General features: G+C 37.6%; 2 pseudogenes; both read left to right on the top strand.

Moving 5' to 3' along the window:
* The first annotated feature begins 3,583 nt into the window (after positions 1-3,583).
* On the top strand, positions 3,584-4,190 carry LOC125128503 (60S ribosomal protein L10a-like; annotated as a pseudogene).
* A 5,665-nt stretch (positions 4,191-9,855) lies between these two features.
* Positions 9,856-9,982, top strand: LOC125128566 (uncharacterized; annotated as a pseudogene).
* The last annotated feature ends 1,164 nt before the right edge of the window (positions 9,983-11,146 follow it).

Raw genomic sequence — 11,146 nt, 5'->3', positions numbered from 1 at the left:
TTCTTTCTGGAAAGTTTTTTATTTTTTGGTAGTACCTTTAAAATTTTTTTAACTTAGTGTTCCCGTTGTGGCACAGCGGAGCAAATCCAACTAGGAACTATGAAGTTGCAGGTCTGATCTCTGGCCTCGCTCAGTGGGTTAAGGATCTGGCATTGCCATGAGCTGTGGTGTAGGATGCAGACGTGGCTCAGATCTGGCATTGCTCTGGCTATGGTGTAGGCTGGCAGCTGGAGCTCTCATTAGACCCCTAGCCTGGGAACCTCCATATGCCGTGGGTGCGGCCCTAAAAAGACAAAAAGACCAAAAAATAAATAAGTAAAAATAAAAACTTTTTAGCTGTAATAATCATTTATTTTAAAAAAAAACTTTATTAAAGTATAGTCAATTTACAATATTCCTCAATTTCTGCTGCATAGCAAAGCGGCCCAGTCATTCATATATATATGTGTGTGTATGTTTTTCATATATATATATATATATATATATATATATATATATATGTATGTATATACACACACACACACATACACACACATACGTATGTTCTCTTTTTTTCATTCTATCTTCCATCATGTTCTAACCCAAGATTGAACATAGTTCCCTGTGCTCTATGGTAGGACCACATTGCTTATCCAAATGTAATAGTTTGCATCTACCACCCCCAAACTCCTGTCCATCCCACTCCCTTCTCCTTACTCCCTGTATTCTTGTTGAAAAAAACTTTTTAAAACTTATTCAAAGTTAATTGCTTAAGTTATTCTTAAAACTTCTTCACATTATAAGTTTGATTCTTTTAAATCACTGCTCAAGTCAGAGTTGTCAATATTGTGTTTATCCAAACAATATCATCCTCTCAGCTCAACATAAGTATTGATTGGTATAGCCAAACTTCTTAAAATAATTCGTAAAGAACTAAAAGCCATTCAGCTAGATTTTTAATGTTTACTCCTACTTTTGAATTGTGCCCCAAATTTCTGACTTGTCAACTCCTTCCTTCCTTTTTTACTGTTAATTTGATGCTAGGGGTTAAAAACATTCCATGTTTTGCTTCTGGAAGTTTCTTCTAAATTCTGATGATGTTGCTTTTGATGTTAGTGCATGCAAAGACCAGGACATGGACGTCCCTGATGTCTAATTGATGGCAACTATAAGATGACATTGATCAGAGTTATGAAAATGTGAAAATCAAATAAATGGCATTTTAGAACTGTCCAAATATAACATAATTATCACAACTAGTGCTAAAATCATTATAAGCATAGAGTATTGCAGAAATACTGGTCATTTGATTGTTTTTCTTGGATGACTCTAAGAAACCTGACTCCTAGAAACAGTGATATTTACAGCTGAATTAGTGAAATTTGAATAAAAATGAATGCAGAATGGTTGTGACTTAATAAGGATTGTTATGTCTATACAAGCCTTGTAGAAATAGAAGACAACCCTAACTTCCTTGCCTCTATAATGACATTCCCACAGAATAGGTACAAAGTGTCATAAATTTTTCATGGAAATAATCTCATTTTTAGGTAGGATGCACAGGTATTAAATATGGACTACTGAAGATATTAATACTTAGCGTCACTTTTGACAAAATGAACCCTTTATGATTAAGACTATCATACAGAGGTGTATTTTTGTTTGCAAAATTCATTTAATATTTCATGGCCTCAGTGAAGGTAACTGTTCAAATTGGAGACATACTCCAACTTGAAAATGCATAATTTTAAATAGAGCAAACTTTAATATGTTTATAATAATAAATAATCATTGCTAATCTTATTTAGTGAATAGAATTTTTTAAAAAGCTATCTCCAAATGTGTGTGTATATCTATCTATATATATATGTATATCTGTAGATACATCTATAGATATACATATAGATATAATTACTACTGCTACTTGCTCTGTAAGAAAAAAATCATTGCAACAATGATAACAATAGCTATCATTGAATGATGGATACATGCAAGGCACTGTTTAAGAATTTGCATGGATTTTACTCATTTAAACTCTTTGACAGGTACTCTTATTGTCCTGATAGTAGGCATGAAGAGTGGAGTCAGGCTGTCTAGCCCCAAAGCAGATTTTCTTCACTACCCTCCAAGACATCACTGAGGATGTTTGAGGCAAATATTAGGACAAGTGCCCAATGGGCAGAGCAAGCTGGCCTTGGGAAGGATAGTGCAGCCCAGAAGATAACATGAGTCATCAAGTCAGGTGAATCGATGTTCAAATTGTGACTCACCACTTATCTATTATGAGATTTGGGATGATTTCCTTAACCTAGTAGAATCTTACTTTCTTCATATCAGAGATGGGATATGACATGTCTTGCAAGAATGTTAAGATAACAGAGAACAATGTTTTTTATGACGACTCAAGTAGAAAAATCAAATGATTATCTGCAAGTTGTGACAAATCCTCAAGAAAAGGAGAAACTGCAATAGAGGTTAGCAAAGGAGCATCTGGAGTGAACATGACAGAAAGGGAAGATTCATAAAGGTGAACTGAAGAAAACCAAAGAGTTGAATTCCGTCTCTGCTGCTCCCTGATGTGTGTGCCCTAGAACAAGGTACTACAACAACTTGAGCCAGTTGTATCCTCTTTAAATTGAGATGGTAGTACTAGCCCCTGAATGGTAAGGTGAGTAAAGGAATCTGAATGGAGCACTGAGCACAGAGTTCCACCACGATAAATCCTAGCTGCTGATGTATTTCTCCATCATCTCTCCCCATTAAATTCAGTGTAAGAGATCATTATTAAGACTTTCTACTCAAGGTAAGTTTTGTCCAGATATAGGCCCAAGAGTGGGATTGCTGGGTCATATGGTAGTTCTATATTTAGTTTTCTGAGGTACCTCCGTACTATTTTCCATAATTTTTGTACCAATTTACATTCCCAGCAACAATGTAGGAGGGTTCCTCTTTCTCCACACCCTCTCCATCATGTGTTGTTTGTGGACCTATTAATGATAGCCATTCTGACTGGTATGAGGTGGTACCTCATAGTAGTACAGAACACTGTAAACCATCTCTAATGAAAAAAAAAAAAGTTAAGAAAAAAAAAAGACTTTCTACTGTTGAATACCAACCCATTTGAAGGGATGGTGGTATCGTTCATGGATGTGAGTCAAAGCCACAGATATGACAGAAATTTAGACAAAGTGTAATTTAATCCCTTGCTTTACAGGAGGAAGTATCTGAGATTCTGAGAGGCAGAGAGATGTGTATAAAGGACAGGGAACTGCCAGTGCAGAGCTTGGCCTCAATCCTGACTGGGGGCGTTGTTTCAGTGTTCAAAAGTGTCGCTTTTGGACAACATTAAAAATGATCAGTCTGAACAGGAATAATGATATGTGCTTCTTATTTAAATGCAGTGTAAAATGAAGAAAGGAATATTAGCATCCTCTGCTCAGTAGTATTAACATTTTTCTTATAGAGCTTAATTTTAAATTTCAGATATGTATCATACTTTTTAAAATGTAAATTTCCTTTTTGGTTATCAATGCACCAGACACCGTGAGCAACAAAGTCTCTCACAACACTCTCTGCGAGGTGGGGCATTGATGGGGGTGGGGGGATGGATGTCCTGCAGGGGAACCAGTGCAAACTCTGGAAGTTTTTGAAGACAGGGAACTTCAGATCAGCCTGAAGAACTGTGACCCTCAGAAGGGCAAACGCTTCTGGGTACCAGCAGTCTTAAGTCTACTCCTTGCCTCAGTTCTCTGTGTGTGTTCTGGGGGACCAGCAGCAATGTGATGAAGCCAATCCTATGGAGAGCCCACACGTGGACATTGAGGCACCGAAGAAACTTTACAAGAATAAGACACTGGCCAAGAAGTTGGCCAAGAAGTATGATGCCTTTTTGGCTTCAGAGTCTCTAAGCAAGCAGATCCCTCAAATCCAGGACCCAGGCAAGAATAAGGCTGGCAAATCCCCTCCCTTGCTGACCCTCAACAAGAACAGCATGGCCAAAGTAGACGAAGTGAAGTCCATGATCAAGTTCCAGATGAAGAAGTTGCTGTGTTTGGCAGCGGCTGCTGGCCACATGAAGATGACAGATAATGACCTGTGTACAACACCCACTTAGCTGTCAACTTCCTGGTGTCATTGCTCAAGAAAATTGGCAGAATGTCTGGGCTTTGTACATTAAGAGTGCCATGGGCAAGTCCCAGTGCCTGTACTAAGGCACAGATTTATAAACCATATGCCACCATTAAAAAAAAAAAAACATATATATATATAAACTCTGCCTTGCAAGTTACACAAAAGAAACATCTAATATTCATATTCAGCTGAACAAACTACCTTATGCTCTTTAGAGATTGTCTCCACTCTTCAGCTGTAAGCTCTGGGGCAGGAACTTGAACTCCTAGGTCAGGTTTTGTTTTTGCTTTTGTTTTTTTGTTTCCCCTCCCCTCCACTTCAGGTCTCGGTCACTGCCCAGCGGGTGAAGGTTTATTTCCCTCAAAGATACAACATATATTCAAATGTAACTTTTCCATCCTTTTAATTTTCTTGGTTGTTTTCTCTCTCTAGGAGAAACTTCTGCTAAAACTTACCTAGCATTTTAAATAGTAAATGATTTAATGCTTCTGAAAGCAAAAGGCATTTTTTTTCAACATCTGCAGTTTAGAAAATGTTTAACACGGTGAACATGAAAAGTTGAAAAATTAAATATGGAGAACAAACAATTTTGAGCCTCTGGGAGTGCCCAGGATGGGGGAACAAAAAGGCCAAATTGCTGCATAATTGTAAACTATTCTAAGAGTTCTTAGGAAAAAGAAAAATAAGGTACCTTGCTGTCAGTAGATTCATTTTATTTTATTTTTATTTTTAAATGTGCACACTTCCTGATGGCAGGTAAACTAATATAGTCAGGGTAGTATAAATTCCATAGAGCATCTTGTTTATATTTTATGACTTATCCCCCAGAACAGTAAAAAAAGGAATCACAAAAAAAGTCTTTAATAAAAGGACATACTTCCTTACATCTGTGTGTTTTATAGGCCTCAGAAATATTTGGAAGGAAGTATTGAGTTGGAGTAACCTAATGGAAACAAAACATGACCAATTGTCACAGACCACTTACCAGTGATGACAATTTCAAGAAGATTTTAGGTTCTTGTACGAATGAAAGTTGACTGCATCAAGGAAGAATGGATCTTGTATGTGAGGATGAGTTAGAAGTACACAGAAATCCTCCCTCAAGTTGAAGTCTTCAGCATTTTATAAGACGTGAAGTAAAGCTATCACACCAATTAATATTCAGGTCACAAGATGGTGAGCACTGATTATCTGTCTGCTTACAACAGCTTTCAAATCAAGTTCTCCACTTTCTTTCTTTTTTATTCTTTTTAAATTTACTTTTATTTTTATTCAAGTATAGTTTATTTACAGTGCCAATTTCTGCTGAACAGCATACAGACCCAGTCATACATGTGGGTATATTCTTTTTATCATACTATGGATTTTAGAATTAAGATTGAAATAGGTAGTGATGGGAAGGCTGTAAAATAGACCAATCTTTTTTTAAAGATTTATGTTATTGAAGTAGAGTTGATTTTTAAAATATTGAGTTAATTTCTACTGTACAATAAAATGATTCAATTAGCCATATATATGTGTATATATATATACTTTTCATATTATTTTTATTATGATTTATAACAGGATATTGAATACAGTTCCCTGTTGTACAGTAGGACCTTATTGTTTATCCATTCCATAATTTGCTCCTGCTGACCCCAAACTCGCAATCCATCCCTCCCCAACCACTTTCTCCCTTGACAACCACACATCTATTCTGTATGCCCATGAGGCTCTTTCTCTTTTATAAATAAGGTCATTTGTGTCATATTTTAGATTCCACATGTAAGTGATACATGGTATTTATCTCTTTCTTTATGACTTACTTCACTTAGTATGGTAATCTCTATGTCCATCCATGTTGCTGCAAATGACATTTTACTTTTTATGGCTGAGTAATATTCCATTGTGTGTATATATATATATATATATATACCACATCTTTATCCATTCATCTTTTGATGGGCATTCAGGTTGTAAAACAGACCAATCTTAATATTTTTGTAGATTCTTTGAGAATTAAAAATATTTTGCTATATCTAAGTCTGAATATACTAAGTATCTGTATCCTGATTCCATAACATGTACATATACTTATATACATATATATGGCCACTGTCTCCCTTTGCTTTCTTCTGTTGCCCAGTGTGTACCTTATAAAATAAAAGGACACCATGGAAAAAACAGTGATGGGAGGATTCAGTCCCAGTCTTTCCATTTCAAAGGAAAATAGCAGAATTGAAAAGGGCTTAGAGTTAATGGACTGAGCCAAACAAATTCTGGTCTCAATTCAAGCTGTCATAACTATGTGATTTTAATCTCCCAAGTCCCAATTTTCTCATCTTTCAAATTAAGTAAGTAAAATAATCCATGATTAATATTTTTATTAAGATCACATTTTATAAAATAGGGATAATATTCTGCACAATGCCTAACATGCAATGTACCATCCATAAATGTAAATAATTCTTATGATTGTTTTTTTAATTATTAACTGCGTATTTTCCAGAATGGCTTTACCTCCTGAAGTTTCAGAGTCTTAATTTGCATAAATTCAGTTGCTAATGTCTATCTTTCCCTGCAGAGTTTATCGCTTCCATGAGATACAGCTTGAGGAAGAATCTGGGAAGCCATAGAATATAAAAAAATGCCATGTAAACATTTGGATGACTGTACAGCTCAGAACAAAACAAGGGTCTTTAATTTTTTGGTTCCTCTGCTTTAATCAGGAGTCATCTTACTCTGCCTTTGGGTTGAAATATGGGTCGGTGCTGTGGACTCTCCTCACAATGTTAGATAATAGTGAGTCCTCTGGCCATAGTGTCAGGAAGCTTGGTCAGAGACCATCTATCCAAAGGGATAGTGTTCAGTGTTACAGAGGAATAAACCATGCATACATACCTACGACAACGTAGCACACTCAAAAATGCATGAAAGAAGCCAGGTGCAAAAAAAAGTCACTACCCGTATGATTCATTTGCAGGATTTTTTGGAAGAGGTGAAAGGGGAGGGCCAGAAATTTGATCAATACCAACACTGAGTACGTTGACACTTTGGAGTTACCACAGGGGAGCAGGCAGGCACTTTGAAGACGATAAAAATGACCTTTTCAAAATGACCTCATCTACTTTTGATAATGGTTACTCAAAAGTATACATTTGGCAGAAAATCATATAACTGTGTACATAAAAGAGGTGATTTTCCTATATGTAAATTATACTCCGCTAATTCTGGTCTCTCTCTCTCTCTCTCTCTCTCTCTCTCTCTCTCTCTCTCTCTCTCTCTCTCACACACACACACACACACACACACACACACACAGTGCATTGGGATGTCATTCTCCAGATTGAGAAAAAGAACAAGAGAAGGATTAATGGATATAACAAGCTTTTTAATAGAATTAGTATCTTCATGATAATACTTAGAGATCATTCCTTGTAAGAATGTTTTTGAAGCTTTCAGAAATAGATTAGGTAGAAAGTTGGGGTTAGAAAAGTTCTGACTTGAACGGATATTGTGATAATAATATTATTGATCATTCACCTTGTTCCAGTCACTAGAATGTTTATTCTACACATGTTTTTAAAGGGAAGGCTGAGGCACTAAGAAGTAAAGGTTAAACAACTTGCAGAAGACCCACAGCTTTTTCTTGTTTTTAAGGATTTGATCCCAGAAAATCTGACTCCAGTGTCAGTGCCGCAATGCACACCACCTATAACCTGTGTGGGCTGGATTGGGTTCACTGGTACTACAAGATGTTAGAAGCTGACTCTTTCTCTTGTAGCTGCTTCTATGTAATTTCGAAGTGACATCACCAGAACATTTTCCGTAAAGTATCCCATTCATCTGTACCTCAGATTTCTGCTTGAAAACCCTTTTTATCCTACAGGGCATTCCTCTTTGAAGTCTGAATGCAGAAGTTGAATTTCCTTACAATCTGCCTTCCTGAGGTGGAATGACCATGCATCAGTTTTCTCTTACACCGATAGTGCCCTGCTGATAGTGCCTGAGATGCCTGCGTGCATCTTGTGCTCCTCAAGCTCTAGTCCTTTCCAGTGAAGCCCTCCACAGTCTGCTCACAAATTCTTGGTCATGGGTTAGTGCTTATTTTGTTTCTCTCAAAGACAGGGGACATATTTAAATCGAGTCATCCCAAGAAAGCCTCCTTATGAGACTGGATGGGATAGATCTCTCAGTGCACGCGCGCGCGCGCACACACGCACACACACGTGTACACACACACACACACTCTCCACTGGGCTCAATGTGCAGGAGATTGACCTCTTCCACACACACATACACACACCTCTCCAGGTCTGCTTTGTGGTTGTGTGACCAGTTCAGCTGCCCAGGGCACCATGCTTGGAGGAAGCTCCACACATAAGGGTCAGTACGCAATAGGACAGTGCTATTTTGAAATGCTTGATAATTTTGTCTTTCTTTCTTTTTTTTTTTTTTTTTGACAGCATGCGAGGTTCCCAGGCCAGGAATGGAACCCATGCCACAGTAGTGGCCTGAGCCACAGTGGTGATAATGCTGCACTCTTAACCAGTTAGGCCACGTGGGAACGCCTAAATTTGTATTTTGTGAGAGAGATATTATGGGACAATAGGTACTGGGAGGATGGAGCCCAGGTTCACATAAGGTCCCATGTTTCCACCTCCCTGCCTCCCTAACTTGGGTTCTCTGACTCCAGCAGGGGCCTGACCAGGGGCACTGAAGGGCTCAAAGTCAAGCATTAGTGCCCATGTGCAGTGCTTCAGGACAGAGTTTGGGTCCTGGGTGTTCACCTGTCCTCCCACAGCGATATCTCTATACCCATAAGACTGTAACATTAAATAGCAGATAAAAATCTCTATGGTATTGAATAATATTGGCCTTTTCAGGAATATCAGCGCGAGATAAACACAGTAAGCTTAATAAAATTGTCAGTATTGCCATCAATTCAATTAAATTTGAAAATGTAATTAGTAAGCATCACCTACTAGTTAATGATTACACAAACATTATTACTAGTCAATATTAAATATGTTAATTCTTGTTAAAAAAAATCTCTGTGGCGAATTAAGAAGATTGAAGAAGAAAGAAAGAAAATCTTTTTTTTTTTTCTTGCTGTTTGAATAAGACTCCTGCATTTTCATTATTGGACCCAAGGATTATGGAGCTGACGCAGCACCCACTGCATCCTTGTGGACGGGGGAAGGGATGCACAGTCTGACCACAGCCTCCTCAAAGACAGTTTTCCATGATTCAAAGTCCTTTTTTTTCCCCCACCCTCTGATTCTTTTTATGTCCTTAAAGTGTCTTTGAGGTCTAGGAGTTAAGGAATTACTTCTTAAAATGTATTTTGGTTTGGGAATTTCACATCTATTATATTTGCTCTTTTGTTCACATTTCCATTTTTATATTGTTAAAAAATGTGAATTTTTTTTTCCTGTCTTTAGCATGTTTCATTCTTCAGCTCCACTTCTCACCTGGGAAAGCAGCTGTTATGTGTTTTTTTTATTTTATTAAAGTATAGTTGATTTACAATGTGTTAATTTCCACTCTACAGCAAAGTGATTCAGTATTCATATTATATATTCTTTTTCATATTCTTTTCTAGTATGGTTTATCATAGGCTATCACAGGATATTTCTATTACGGTTTATCACATGATATTGCTTATCATAGGATACAGTACAGGTAATATAGTTACCTGTACTATACAGTGGGTCCTTGTTGCCTGTCTATTCCATGTATAATAATTTGTGTCTGCTAATAATCACGTCTCAGCCTTTTGGCTAAGATCAAGTGTAGTATCTATTGTTAGCAGTAGTAGTTGATGCAGTGGGTACTGTTATTACTCGGTTTTGTAAATGAGGAATTGGAAGCAGAGAGGTAAACACATAGCTGTCAGTCAAAAAAACTAGCAAGGGGTCTAATGCAAATTCACCAAACACTTCACCTTTAGATACTACGCTCTTAATTTCCTAGGTTCACCACTGTGGGAGGTACTGAAATTGTTACTTGCAGGGTTTTTCTCCTCCCATGCTTCATGAAGAGTAATAATAATATCAATGTCTTCACTGAGGACTCAGTGTACCAAGCACAGAGACATGCTATTGCTGTTATATAATTTAATCTTTAAAACAACTCTCTGAATTAGGTATTAGTCCTCATTTGAAGATGAGGAAGTTGAAGGTTAAAAGGATGAGTATTTGAGTTTGTTCGTAGTTATGCTAAATGTGACAACAATGCCCTTGAACTCTAGATCCTCATGAAGCCATGTGTTGCGATGCTGAAGAGCATGGCATCCTTCACTTTGACTTTCCCTGCAGCTGGCTCCTGCTGCACTTGCACTCAATCCCACTGGCTCACTCCTGAGTGCCCATTATGTGCACCTCTTCCCAGTTCCACATTTAACCATGTCAGGCAGCTGTCTTGAAATTAGCCATGGTGGGTGTATTTACACTATGGCAATCGACAAAGGCTATAAATGGTTTTCCACACTCCCCTTTGGAGAGCTGGCTTACAGACTCAACACCGTGTGACCTTCAGCAAATTGCTAAACCATTATACAGCCTTTCTATTTGCCACCACTTCCTGATTTACTCTTGTCGTTTATACTCTGTAAATTATTTCCCACTTGACTAAGAAATTTTTTTTCCATTGATTTCTTGTCTGAACTCTTGGTCCAACGCTGAACCTAGTCATCTTCCTGCTTCACTCCATTTTCCACATTTCTGCCAGAATCATTATTTTTTTCTGCTTTATTTTTGTTTGAAAATGAAAAATAAAATGTAAGGAAGTAAGACGAGACAACACCCTGACACTGTGATTCTTAACAAATGCAGACTTTATCATGCATTTTCCCTACATAAACAGTTCAGTGGTTCTCTAGACCAAGGAAAGGAGAACAGGTTCATGGTGACATATAAAGTCTCTTTGTGAGTGGTCCCCTGTCTACCCATCAGCTTGATATCCTGGCCAGTCCTTCAACCTCTGACATTCTGGAGTGGTGCAAAACGAAGAGTCAGAACTCGGATTCTAGATATGAACAGTGTGCTTGGGC

The sequence above is a fragment of the Phacochoerus africanus genome, chromosome 5 (assembly GCF_016906955.1).
Source record: "Phacochoerus africanus isolate WHEZ1 chromosome 5, ROS_Pafr_v1, whole genome shotgun sequence".
NCBI lineage: Eukaryota > Metazoa > Chordata > Mammalia > Artiodactyla > Suidae > Phacochoerus > Phacochoerus africanus.
The sequence above is the reverse complement of the archived record's forward strand: the minus strand, read 5'-3'. Positions and strand labels throughout refer to the sequence as shown.